The sequence below is a fragment of the Spea bombifrons genome, chromosome 2 (assembly GCF_027358695.1).
Source record: "Spea bombifrons isolate aSpeBom1 chromosome 2, aSpeBom1.2.pri, whole genome shotgun sequence".
Taxonomy (NCBI): Eukaryota; Metazoa; Chordata; class Amphibia; order Anura; family Pelobatidae; genus Spea; species Spea bombifrons.
The window spans coordinates 63,935,575-63,950,319 of NC_071088.1; the positions used below are offsets into that span (position 1 = coordinate 63,935,575).

Sequence of the window (14,745 nt, forward strand, 5' to 3'; positions counted from 1 at the left end):
ATATTCCATCATTATTTGTGCACTCAACTTTTGTCCTAGAAATACATGTAGCCCCTCATTTGAAGCTCCAAGGGGTGTAGTTTCTTAAAATGGATGAATTGTCTGAATGAGGGAGAGCATGAGTTAATATGTGGATGATTTGTCTGAATGAGGGAGAGCATGAGTTAATGTGATTGTGTGTATCATAGATGTATAATTGTGGAAGGGCAAAGATGGCACTAGCAGGATGTTTGAGCCTTGGGGATCAAGATGGCACAGACAGGGTGTATATGGGACAAAGATGGCAAATCGTATGTGTGTTATCTGGGTGCTGGCCAGGTTCTATGTGGGCAGTGTGGTTGGGGTGTGCAACCTGTGATCTATCCCTGTAATTTAGGGGGTTTTAAATATACCTTTAATGCCGTGTTTTTATGTGAATTCCAATTGATCTATACCTGCAAAGCTGGGTTTCTGTGTTATTCTGTAGATCCATATCTGCTATGCTATGTTTCCATACATTATTTATGTGTACCTGCAAATACAGGGTTTGTATGTCTTGTTCAGTTGATTAATACCTGCAATGCTGTTTCCATGTATTGATTTGATCTATACCTGCAATGCTACATTTCATATATTATTATTGTATACCTGCAAATACAGGATTTGTATGTCTGATTCTGTTTATTTGATATCTACCTTCAGTGCTGAGATCACAAGTGTATTTCAATTGATCTATACATGCAAAGCTGGGTTTGTGTGTTAATGTGTTAATCTATGCCTGCTATCGGCAGCAGGGTCTAATATTTATATATATATTTATATATATATCGGCAGCAGGGACTAATATTAGGCCCTGAAATCATTTAGTGGAAAAGTTAAGGTATTGTGTTGTTTAAAGGATTTCAAGGATTAGTCGTACTAAATTGTGGCTTCAGGCTTCCCATGTTGAATGATCAAGTATTGTATTGTCCAATAACAAAAGTATCATTCCATAGCACATTACTTTTGGCAATATATATATATATATATATATATATATATATATATATATATATATATATATATATATATATATATGTGTGTGTGTGTTTTTTCAGTGGTATGATTTAATGGTGGAAATTATTAATGCCCCCCCCCAGTTTGACTGTGGTATCTTGTGTGCCCCCCTTATATATTGTTTCTAGAGTCGCCACACATGTAAACAGCCTGCGCCTGCCCCCTCCTCATCGCAGCCCTTATGAAACCAACAACATGGGCTGTTTCATAACAAGGGAGGGCAGCCCAGAGACAGCCAATGGAAGGCCACCCCTGCCGGTCACGTGAGCACACACTTTATGTAATGTTGCCGCACATGTTATGTCAGGGGCTCTTTGTGCTTCTTCTTCTTCCCACTTTGTCTCCGCCGGAGTCCGGATCCGCTGCGTGCCAAGCGGGGTGGAGAGTTACCCTCCTGTGACCCATGAATGTCTTTAACTGCCCCTCCTGTCAGCAGGCCCTCTGGAACCCTGTAACTGTAAGATGCGGCCACTCTTTCTGCAAAAGGTGCTTGCGGGGGCCAGCAGTGGACAGGTGCCATGTTTGCAAGCAGAAGCTGAAGCCCAGGGGTGCCCAGGAGCTGAAATGTAACACCCTTTTATGCAACTTGCTGGAGAAGTGCCTGCAGAGCGAAACCAGACTGAACAGGGTGAGAAGTGACCTGCGCTATCTGCTCTCACTCCAGGACCACGAAGAGGCAGCAAAAGTGGCCTCCAGAGGAGTTGCGATGGGTGAGTTTCTGTAGGAGGTACCATGGGGGGCATTTAAATGTCTATATGTGATCCTCATGATGATATAAGAGTAGATCATATATCACATTATATATGATCATTGCTATTATATACCGGGATTAACTCATCCATAGCCAGCGCATATTGAGTTTCTGTAAAATTGTGGACAGTGATCATTATCAATGCGTTTCTGTATTTTAATGGCCTGTTGTATGATTATTATTATTATTTATTGTTGTATATAGCGCCATCATACATTAAGGACATTACGCTGGTGGCAGCGTGTTAGGTGCCTGCCGCCGTCACACTATTACGTGTCTATGTAGGATGCCATCCTGAGAATGGAACGTAAAAACCTTTTTTGTTACTTAAAATATTTGTACTGGTGGTTGATCTGTGCCCTCCTACCATTAGATTGGGCTTAGAGGGTCTTTCAGGTGTTGAAATGTCTGCCCAGAGCCCAGCAATCCATTAAAGTGCAGAACCTTCTTAGATGGAGAGGGGGAATGACGGAGGTAGAGGCGCATGTCCAAGACTGGACTCATCTCTGATAGCCTCAGGTCAGTTGAACCATCAGACGTGACATCAGTGCTAGTTAGGCATACCTTGGAGAGCTTCTTTAGTCAGCTGACTGCAACTATTTAGGTATTAACCCTTTAATAGCACGTCAAGAAGATTCTTTGGAGTGATTTGCCAAATTGTAAGACTTGTCATTTTTTTAAAAGATGCGCTTAACTGAGTCACCTGCATTCAAGCAGGGATATCATCCATAACATACTGGTATCAAAAGCACCAAGTAGGGGTCTTATGTATGATCACAGCAGTGTAGAATAGGACAGAGTCAGTTCCAGACCGTGTGATCTGGAGATTTTACTCCTTCATCCGGAGACGCTGATATTTGGGCAACAAACCACGGACTCCGGGTCAAACCTTAAGAGTTCCCAGCTAGGCTCTTACAAGAATTATGGGGCTCATTCATTCTTTGGTGCAAAATTGGACGTTTGGGTGAGAGAGGGAACGTTCCTTGTCTCTCACCCTGCTCTGCGGATGCTGACATATTTAGATTTACGAATGTTTGCCATGTTAGGTTTTTTTTATGTTCTGTCCAATAGCAGATTATCTAAAATCATAGCTACCTGTGGAGTAGGAGGAACGTAAACCAGTTCTGGGTGGATCGGGGAGCACCTGTGAACACTGTGTGTCTGCTTATGACAGCTTGACAAAGGCCCTGTTTGGCCGAAACGTTGCTTTTGTTTGTTTTCGCTTAATAAAGTGTCCTAGAGACTGGAAGCTGTTTGGAGTGCTGGGATTCCTTTTCTTTGTTTGAATGCTTATGACACGGTTTGAGTAATAAGCAGCATTTAACGATAAGTAATTAGCGAGATCTTTAACCTGAGTGCTGTTGGTAGCTACTGAATACTTCAAAGCAGTCTGGTGACACTTTCCCGAACATCCAAGAGGGAGTCACTGGGTTCTGTCTATGAGACACATATAGTGCTACATGTAGTATGGGCGATCAGACCTACTTCCACATTTCTGGGTGACAGATGGTGCCCTTCTGTGGCACCTGGACCAAGAGCCGGAGCTAGGCCCTTTTGCACCAGAGGCAACAATGGAAAATTGCACCCCCTAGCTATTTTTTTTTTACAGAGGTTGTTTTATTTACACTGCCCTTTCACACACCTGTCCATAAACATACACATACACGTTGCCTTTACACACACCTGTTCATTATCACGCATATATGCATACACTGCCCTTATACACAACTGCCCATAAACACACACATACACTGCCCTTACACGCGACTGCCCTTACACACACACCTGCCCATTAATATGCATAGACACATACACCAGCTTACAAACATACAAATACCTACACTGCCCTTACACACACACCAGCTTACAAACACACACCTGCCCTTTAACACGTGTATACACATACACTGTCATCACACTCCCCTACATTTACACACACACATATACACACACACCAGCTTACAAACACAGAAATACCTACACTGCCCATACACACACGCTGCCCATACACACACACACTGCCTATTCACACAGACACACACATGCTGTCCATACACACACACGCTACCCATACACACACACACACACACTGCCCACACACACACTGCCCACACATACTGCCCATACACACTGCTCATACACACACACACTGCTCATACACACACACATATTGCCCATACACATACACACACACTGCCCATACACACACACCAGCTTACAAACACACACATACACAGCACTTACACACACACCAGCTTACAAACACACACATATACACAGCCCTCACACACACCAGCTTACAAACACACACACATATACACAGCCCTTTCTCCCATCTATTACTTTTCTCATCTTCTATCATCTTCTTTCTTCCATCCTGTAGTGGGAGCTCGAGGTCTGTCACTCCAGGCCTCTGCTTGACATCATATCCCGGAGCTCTGCATCATTTGCCGTCGCATAGTGGTTAGGGAGAACGTACGACGAGGTCTGAATAGGGAGCGTGAGGTCTGTCAAATGTTGGGCCGGTTTGAGGGGTATTGTAATATCCCCAACCAGCCCTGCTCATCGGGCACCTCCACCCCAGACCAGTGCTGATGGTGCCTGGGTGCGCACTGCCCACGGGGGCGCCTGATGGCTGGATGGGGAGAGCACAATCGTGCAGTCCCCTGTAGACCGGCACAGGGGAGGGGGCCTTTCCGGTCGCCCTCTCCCATATAGAAATGCAACTGTCCGTGATCTCCCCAAGCAGACCTGTAGCTTCTGATTGGGCACCCTCGCAGGTGCGCCCAAGGCGAGTGCCTCACTCGCCTCACCCTTGCTACAGCCCTGCCTGGACCAGAAGAATGCCAGCTGTCACTCCAGAAAATATGGTGTCCTCCAATGAAAGTAGGTCCCAATGTAATGTAAGAAAATACCCGCAATGTATAAGTAGGTCGGACCCCCACCCACTAGGGGCCACAAAAAGACCCTTTATGCCTGGACATACACAGAAGAACTCTACATTGGCATTGAGAACCGTAGCCATAATGGACTACATACATTGGGAATTAAACAATTCTATTGCCATAGCAACAATTAATAATAATTTATTATCATTCAAGAAATATTTCAAAACTGTATGTATATTTAGTTACAAAAGTATATTGAGTAGAGTACGTTGAATATCGACACATGTAACATTCAATGTAATTATGTTGTAGGCGCAACATATTAAACACTGGCTAAATTTTCCTCCATTTAGCTGCTTGAAGATCTCGGTTTTCCGGGGGCCTTCATCTCCTGAAGAGCTGTTAGACGAGGTCTCTCATTACTTGAAGTCGTCCAGTCCAGACGCTGCTACCCTCATAGCTCCTCTAAAAGCTGCATCCATTGATTCATGTGACACAATAGCGAATGTGAAGGTAACGTTAAGTTTTGGTATGATTGGGATATAGCCATTGAAATACTGCAGGTTTTCCTTACCAGGAGACATACAAAAATCACAAACAGTAGGAACCAAATTCATAACTTACCTCTGGCTCAGGGGGCATACGATTGAAATGTTGAGATACATCTGATGTCATCAATACAATGTGAGCCAGGAGAAAGAGTCAGAGCAAGCTATAGGTAAAGGGCCATATTTTAAATTTAGTTTCAGAGGGTATGCAGAGCTAGTGGAGGGACTGGCACAGTGGGACAGCTAATGATGGGACAGGGACTTATACTCACCGTACCCTTGTCTTTAGACAACGTCACACATTATATGACTGCACTTATTGTACCTCCCCTTTTATTATACTGTAAAGCGTAACATAGATGCACAAACTCGTAGTAAAAAATAAATATGCGTACATATACATTGTACTGTGAAAAAGTATTTTCACTCTTTCCCATTTTTTCTGGCTTTTGCACATTTGTCACATTGAAATGTTTCAGATCATCAAACTAATTTTAATATTAAATAAAGACAACTCCAGTAAAACACAAAATGCAGTTTTCAAATGAAGATTTTATGTATGGGAGGAAAATAAGCTATCCTACTCAACCTGGCACTATGTGAAAAAGTAATTGCCCCCTTACTTATTGAATCAATTAATTAACCAAATTTAAATGATAATTGGGTTTAATTTCACTAGACATCCCCAGACATGATTACTCCCAGCCCTGCTGAAGCTAAATATCAATTAAATAGAACGTTTTTTGCAAAGTGATGTAGGCTTAAAGATCTCAGAAAGCAGCACATGATGCCACGATCTGAAGAAACTCAAGAGCAAAGAAGAAACAAAGTCATTGACATCTTTCAGTCTGGAAATCATCCAAAGCAATTTCTAAGGCTCTGGGACTCCAGCAAAGCACTGTGAGAGCCATTATCTAGAAAACGAACAAAAAGAACACAAACTCTTGTCTGACATTTGCCAAACTACATCTTGATGATCCTCAAGACTTTTGGGATAATATTATGTGGACTGATGAGTCTAAAGTGGATTTTTTTTGAAAGACATGCTTCCTGGTAAATCTGAAGTAAATCTTAACACAGCATTCCATAACATCATACCAACAGTCTAACACGGTGGTGGTGGTAGTGTGGTGGCCTGGGACTGCTTTGCTGTTTCAGGACCTGGGCGGCTTCCCATAATTGATGACGCCATGAATTTTGCTCTCTACCAGAAAGTCCTGAAGGAGAATGTCCAGTCATCAGTTTGTGACCTAAAGCACAAGCGCAGTTGGTTATGCAGCAGGACCATGATCCGAAGCACATAAGCAAGTCCACCTCTTAATGGCTCAAAATAAACAAAATGAAGGTTCGGTGCTACCAAGTCAAAGTCCTGACTTAAATCCGTAGGTAATGCTCGAAAACCTTCCAATGTGGCTGAATTAAGACAACTCTACCAAGAAGAGTCACCAATATTAATAATAATATTGCTATTTATTGCAAATGTTTGATTGCACTTTTTGCGCAAAGGATGGCAACCAGTAATGGCATTATTTTTTCACATGAGTAAAAAAGGTTTTGATGAACTCTTTACCTTCAATAAATAAAATAATTATTTAAAAGCTGCATTTTGTGTTTACTCAAATTGTTTTATATTAACATGTACATATGACAAAAAAGAGTAAATGGTCTGAAAAATATCCCTCGTCTTATATTCGTTATAATCAAACCTCAAATAGAGATCTGACTACAAGACTAAGATCCAGATTCCCCGCAGCGCTGCAGGGGACCTGAATCCTTCTCTCTGGCAGCCAGTGGCTTCTATGACAGAGCACCGGCATCACATGACCTTCCAGTGCTCCACCAAAGAAGCCCTGGACCTTTTTATTAACAGAGCAATTCTCTCTTCTGCATGTGCTGTGGCAGCTCTTATAACATGCTTTTCCTCTTTCTGCCTAATCTTATAGATCTGTCTGTCTTCCTAACTTTGCTTTTCTTTGTATTTACTAAATGCTTCTTGTTTTTTACTATTCTGGCCACTTTTGCAGAGTATCACAGTGTTTTCTTTAATTTTTGCTCTTACTGACCAGCCTAATAAAACTTTCTGTTACCTTCAATAATTGAACTTTTAAATAATCTCATTCCTCCTGTACTCCATTAAATGGCACCAAGTAACTTTTTTACACATTCTCTCATTTTCGAAAATTCAGCAAGGGTGTGGGGGCATTAGGGTGACCAAATTGGCCTTGTTTTACAGGACACATATAATTTTTACATATTGGTGACCAAACCTGCAGTATGGGGCATCATTTTATCTGTGCTGGCAGCATCAATAAACAAGGGGCAGCTGGGACCATTACATAAATCAATACTTAAAAGGGGGGGTCAATGACAAAGAAGTGTGGGGGAAAAACATTGTTTTTATTGTTGTAGCTTAGCCCATCCAGATGTGTGACAGAGCCTGTCCTGGTGTGTGTGTGTTTGGGTGTCGATGTGGAAGAGCCTGTCCTGGTGTGTGTGTGTTTGGGTGTCAATGTCCTGGTGTGTGTGTTTGGGTGTTGGTGTGGCAGAGCCTGTCCTGATGTGTGTCCCCGTGTGGCAGAGCCTACCCTGGTGTGTGTGTGCGTGCATCTGGGTGTAGATGTGGAAGAGCCTGTCCTGGTGTGTGTGCTTGGGTGCTGGTGTGGCAGAGCCTGTCCTGGTGTGTTTATCGGTGTGGCAGAACATGTCCTGGTGTGTGTGTCGGTGTGGCAGAGCATGTCCTGGTGTGTTTGGGTGTTGGTGTGGCAGAGCCTGCCCTGGTGTGTGTGTTTTTGGGTGTCAATGTGGCAGAGCCCATCCTGATGTTTTGGTTGTTGATGTGGCAGAGCCTGTCCTGGTGTGTGTGTTTGGTCATCTGTTTCCTGGCACTGTAGAAATAAATGTAACTATTTAATTTTTACCATTTCAGAGATAAAGCACCCTCCTTTGTAGATCACTTCAGAGGACAAACCTTTCCAGGCCCAAAAATCCGTGAGAGGCCCAAAAATCAGAGGAGAAGTAAAGTTATTGTGTTATTTACTCTATTTCAATCTGCATATTTTATTAAAATTGATTAGTGACTTCAGGCATCCTGTGTATGATGACTTTTTTTAGTGTACTGATGTACTCCCGATCCCATCACATTAGATTCTATCATATATTATCTGCCTAGCACTGATGTCATCTTATCCAGTACACATGGATGCTGAGGAGTTAAGATTCTAAGAGTCTATTGTATTTATTTCTATAAAAAGGTCCACTAAAATCCTCAGCACCAGGCCCACGATGATCTTAATCCAGCCCTGCCAATAACTAATACATAAAGATTTTTGTATATTGTATATTTTTCATTTTTTAGAGTCAATTACCAGCCCCTGGCAAGTATGTCTTAATGGGAAATAGGATTAAAGCGATTAAAGGGAAATGCTCTGAAAAATACCCCTCGTTTTATAATCCAACCTCAAATAAGAGTAAGATCCAGATCCCCGCAGCGCTACAGGGGACCTGGTTCCTTGTCTCTGTCAGCTGGTGGACATCTGCGCAATGTGCCGGGGTTTCTATGACGGAGCAGCAACGTGACATAATGTTTGGGTCAACATAGAAGTAAAGTCATGCAGTAAGAAAAAAAATGATATAGCTGTATTATTCCAAGAGAAAATGGAGCCTTTAGTCAGTTGAAACACTTTATTAAGCTGAAATAGAAATACATATAAAGTAACAAAAGCTTTTAAGACCTCACTTGTCACTTATTTTGTGTGATTTATATTTAAATGAATTTCTGATGTTAAGTATTTCTTTTTCTTTCTAAATATCTTACAGGGAGGAAAGAAGAAAAAAGACAAGCATTAGAAGAACAAAAGTGATACAATGTTGCTGGAACATGCATTTAACAAACCTCCATTATACTTATTAATGCGCTTCTGCATGTGTGTTTGTAAATGGTCTGCAATGTATATACTGATCTTTACTTAAAGGTCATGGGTTTTCAGAATAAAACCTTAAACAAACTTGTTGAAGTAATCCAATATCTTATGAAATATACTGAGTACCTGTATATATACACTCTATACAATCGTCTACTTGAGCTCACTTGAGTTGCTTCTGCATTGAGATTTTTTCAAGTAGGCTATTTTAAGTAGGAGTTAAAAAGAAACAGGAGTTCCCTTGGAGGAGTACAACTGGTGGAAAAAGCTTTATTTGGTTGCATTCAATTACTCAGTCATCTGTTTTGGGTGCTTTATTTTTGGTGTTTTTTTCTTGTGTGCTGCAGCTCAGTTAATTGAGGGGAGTGGTTACCTAGCTTCACCTGTGTGGGGTTATCTATATAAAGCCCCAAGTAACTCACAGAGCTTGCTCACTTGAGTTGCTTCTGCATTGAGATAGTCTCTTTTTCAAGTAGGCTATTTTAAGTAGGAGGTAAAAAGAAACAGGAGTTGGAAAGAGAAACAGGGGTTCCACAAGGTACTGTATCTATACTGCTTTATATTTTTACTTTTAACTGTTTATTTTGACGGGTGTTCTTGTTTAACTGTTGTTTTGTAGGTTCTCATTTATTTTTATTTTTTTTCTTATACTTGATTATGAGTATGGTTATGGGAGTTAGCAAGATTGATGATCTGACTCAATGCACATCTTGTTTCATGTATGCATTCCTGGATGAATCCGTCCAGGGTCCATACCTCTGTGGCAGGTGTGAGCAAGTGGCTTCTCTGGAATCTCATATTAGAGATCTGGAGAAGCAAATTGCAACTTTGAGAGAGATAGACAATCTTGAAAGGAGTCTGCTGCTCACTGAGCAGAGTTTAGTGGGTGCAGGTAGTGAAGAGGGAGGAGATAAGGCAGCTGGGGAACAGGCATGTAGCTGGGTCACAGTTACACATGGTGGTAGAGGGGGAGGAAAGAGGAAAGGTTTAGCTAGTCCTGACCTTGTGCAGCCTAACAGATTTGCCCGCTTGAGTGAAGATGTTGGGTGCATCAGCTCAGGAGTAGCTATACTGGAGGAAGCTGTTCCTTCTAACAGCCGAGGGAACAGCCCCTCTAGTATGAGTGGGGTTGAGAGCGTAGGAAAGGCTAGACAGGTTGTGGTGGTAGGGGACTCTATTATTAAGAGAGTAGATAGGGTAATCTGCCGCTCTGATAAGCTCAACCGGACAGTTTGCTGTCTCCCGGGTGCTCGGGTCCGGCATGTTGCTGACAGAGTGGATGGATTATTGGGAGGGGCTGGGGAAGACCCGGCTGTCATGGTCCATATTGGTACCAATGACAAAGTCAGTGGAAATGGAAGGTCCTAAAGAATGATTTCAGTGAATTAGGAGATAAATTGAAGAAAAGGACCTCCAAGGTAGTATTTTCAGAAATATTACCTGTGCCACGCGCAACAGTAGAAAGGCAGCGGGAGATCAGGGAGGTAAATGCGTGGCTAAAGTCATGGTGTAGGAAGGAGGGTTTTGGCTTTCTAGAGCACTGGGCTGATTTTGCGCTTGGGTACAATCTTTATAGCGGTGATGGATTGCACCTAAACGGAAGAGGTCCTGTTGTGCTAGGGGAGAGGATGGCTAGAAGGCTGGAGGAGTTTTTAAACTAGTGGTAGGTCGGGAGGGACACAGAGATCTTGAAAATGGAGATAGTGCAGAAAGGAGTGGGGCTTCAGATCAGAACAAGGGGGGTGGAGATGGGGGGAGGGGCAAGATCAGAACAGAGGAGGTATGTATTAATAAAAATTCTCATAAAATTCAAGAGACTCAGGGTAATATTAAATGTATGCTTGCTAATGCAAGGAGCCTAAATAACAAAATGGGAGAACTAGAGGCAATAGCATACACTAACCAATATGATATAATAGGCATAACAGAAACATGGTGGGATTAGAGCCATGACTGGGCAGTTAACTTAAAAGGTTATACGTTATATAGGAAGGACAGAAAAAGCAGGAAGGGAGGAGGAGTATTCTTGTATGTTAGCAACGAGCTAAAGTCAAATATTAAGCATCTTGAAGGCGACAAGGGATTTGTGGAAGCTTTATGGGTAGATATCAACTTGGGGCATAAAAAAGGAAAATAACTACTGGTTGGGATATGTTATAAACCACCTAATGTTAATAATGATGAGGAAGAGCAGCTGTTAGAACAAATTGAGAAAGCTGCACATCTGGGTAACGCGTTAATTATTGGAGATTTTAATTACCCGGACATAAATTGGGATAGAGAGACTAGTAGTTCTGCAAGGGGATCCAGGTTTTTGAACCTGTTAAATGACTCTTTCATGTCACAACTGGTACAAGCACCAACTAGAAAGGATACTTGTTTGGATCTGGTGATAACAAACAATGTTGATCTTGTGTCTAACATTCAAGTGGGGGAGCACTTGGGTAATAGTGATCACAATATGGTCTCTTTTGAAATAAACTCAAAAAAGAAATTGCCCATGGGGAATACTAAAACGTATAATTTGAAGAAGGCCAATTTCAATAAGAAAAGAGCAGCTTTACAACTTATTGACTGGCAAAAACTCTTCAGGGATAAAAATACGGAGGAAAAATGGAGTATTTTCAAACAAATATTAGCAGGGTACACTTCTCAGTATGTACCACTAGGAAACAAATATAAAAGAAACAAATTGAAACCGAGGTGGCTTAGTGGGGTCGTTAAGCAGGAAATTAAAAATAAGAAAATGGCTTTTACAGCATTTAAATCAGACGAATCAGAGGCATCCTATATAAGATATAAGGAAGCCAATAAAGCATGCAAAAAAGTGATTAGATGGGCTAAACTAGAAAATGAGAGGGTGATTGCCAAAGAGAGCAAAACTAACCCCAAAAAATTCTTTAAGTACATAAATTCTAAAAAAACGAAGAATGAAAACGTAGGTTCATTAATAACAGAGAGGGGAGTGTTAGTTAAGGAGGACCAGGAAAAAGCAGAAACTTTAAATAAGTATTTTTCCTCAGTATATGTTATGGAGGAACCTATGGCAATGGGGATACATAGGACCACTGAGAAAAATTTTCTGTCAAACTGTGAGTGGATGGCCCAGGACAAGGTGCTGCAGCAACTAAAGAAAATTAATGTTAACAAGGCTCCGGGGCCTGACGGTATTCACCCACGAGTACTTAAGGAGCTGTGTCAGGAAATAAGTGAACCTCTGTTTCTTATCTTTCGGGATTCTTTTCTTTCAGGAATTGTACCAGAGGATTGGAGGAAGGCAGATGTGGTTCCTATTTTCAAAAAGGGTTCCAACTCTGTGCCCGGAAATTATAGACCTGTGAGCCTAACTTCCGTTGCTGGGAAAGTATTTGAAGGGCTGTTTAGGGATAATATTCAAGAATTCCTTGGGAAGAATAGTATTATTAGCATAAATCAGCATGGTTTTATGAAACATAGGTCATGTCAAACTAATTTAATTGCATTCTACGAAGAAGTAAGTAGAAGTGTAGATCAGGGTGTTGCAGTGGATGTAATCTACTTGGATTTTGCCAAGGCGTTTGACACGGTTCCACACAATAGGTTAGTATTCAAACTGAAAGAAATTGGCCTAGATGCAAATTCTTGTTCTTGGGTAGAACATTGGCTTAGAGGTAGAGAACAGAGAGTTGTTATAAATGGTAAATTTTCAAGCTGGTCAAAAGTGGTAAGTGGTGTCCCTCAGGGTTCTGTTCTGGGACCAATTTTATTCAACATATTTATAAATGACCTGGCAGGTCATGTTTCTGTGTTTGCAGATGACACAAAACTAGGTAAAGTTATACAGGGCGAGCAGGATATTACTGTGCTGCAGAGGGATCTAGATAGACTGGGGGACTGGGCACTCAAATGGCAGATGAAATTCAATGTAGATAAATGTAAAGTTATGCACTTCGGGGTAGCGAATGCACAAGCAACCTACACCCTAAACGGTAGTGAATTAGGGGTAATGACAAATGAGAAGGATTTGGGAATTGTTATAGACAACAAACTAGGGAACAATGTGCAGTGTCAGTCTGCGGTTGCTAAGGCCAGTAAGGTATTGTCGTGTATAAAAAGGGACATCAAGTCGCGGAATAAAGATATAATTTTGCCTCTGTATAAATCAATGGTAAGGCCGCACCTTGAGTATGCTGTGCAATTTTGGGCACCTTTTCTAAAGAAGGATATCATAGCACTAGAAAGGGTGCAGAGGCGGGCTACAAAATTAATAAAAGGAATGGAGCACTATAGTTATGAAGAAAGGTTAACTAATTTAAATCTGTTTAGTTTAGAAAAACGTCGCCTCAGAGGGGATATGATAACGTTATATAAATATATTCGGGGCCAATACAAACCATTGTGTGGAAATCTGTTCATAAACAGGACTATGCATAGGACACGTGGTCATGCATTTAGACTGGAAGAAAGGAGATTTAGACTAAAGCAGAGGAAAGGGTTTTTTACAGTAAGGACAATAAGGATGTGGAATTCTCTGCCTGCAGAGGTAGTTTTGTCAGAGTCTGTACAGACGTTTAAACTGCAACTGGATGGATACCTGGAAAAAAAAATATTCGGGGATATAATCTTTAATTATGGGGAAACAGCTTATTGATCCAAGGAGAAATCTGACTGCCATTTTGGGGTCAAGAAGGAATTTTTTTCCCTGGTTAGTGCAAAATTGGAAAGAGCGAAGCCGGGGTTTTTTGCCTTCTTTTGGATCAAACAGCAATAAATTAACAGATATAGGAAAGGCTGAACTTGATGGACGCATGTCTTTTTTCAGCCCATGTAACTATGTAACTATGTCTACAGCCTAGGGCTGAATATGGAGCAGCACCATAGGCTGGTACAAATGATCTATCAAAAAAAGACTGAGGGATCCATCAGGAAATAACATGGGGGCTCAATATAGAAAACAGAGGGGGGGATAGTATAGTATGGTCTTCCAGCGCCATCTAGTGTAAAGAAAAATCACTACACAAAGAAACAAATTATTTTTGGAAATTATTGAAATATTTTTTATATTATTTTGAAAACTGCCAAATTTTGTTCCAGGAGGAATATAGAGACTTTATTGCATATCCGAGGACTTTTCAGGCACAGTTTTTGGGGTAATTCTATCTCTTAGATCGGCAGCAGATGTTTATTCCAGGGACTTTGTTGACATTAAAGACGTAAAGCTCAGGTACAGGTAATTTATTGCAGCTAACAAATTGCAACTGGATAACCCGGGCTTGTTAGGGAGTCGTTGTTGGTCCTTGTGATCACCAAATAAATAGCACTGTGGGTTGTAGTTTTGAAAGCAACTTCCGATACAGCGATGGGCGAGAGGGGCAGTAAAAGCTACTGTTCTTCCACATGTCATTTTATTTTCCAGCAGACCCTACCACTTCTCTGTGGCTTACCTTTGGAGGCAGTTGTTTTTGTTCAGTCCCACAGGCCACGGTTCCAAATAAATATTTCCGAGTAAAGGGACACTTCAGTAATAGTTGTCAATGTACATATGATACCCATAATTAAGACGGTTTGAGATGAGGTTCCAGGCAATTTTTACCACTTATCCCCACAGAGCCAGCATAGTCTGG

At 41.4% G+C, this 14,745-nt stretch overlaps 1 long non-coding RNA gene across 1 annotated transcript; it reads left to right on the forward strand.

Moving 5' to 3' along the window:
• The first annotated feature begins 5,032 nt into the window (after positions 1 to 5,032).
• LOC128472638 (uncharacterized) lies at positions 5,033 to 9,226 on the forward strand. The gene is made up of 2 exons (XR_008346190.1): positions 5,033 to 5,187; positions 9,039 to 9,226. It is a non-coding gene; the product is annotated as an uncharacterized LOC128472638 (long non-coding RNA).
• The last annotated feature ends 5,519 nt before the right edge of the window (positions 9,227 to 14,745 follow it).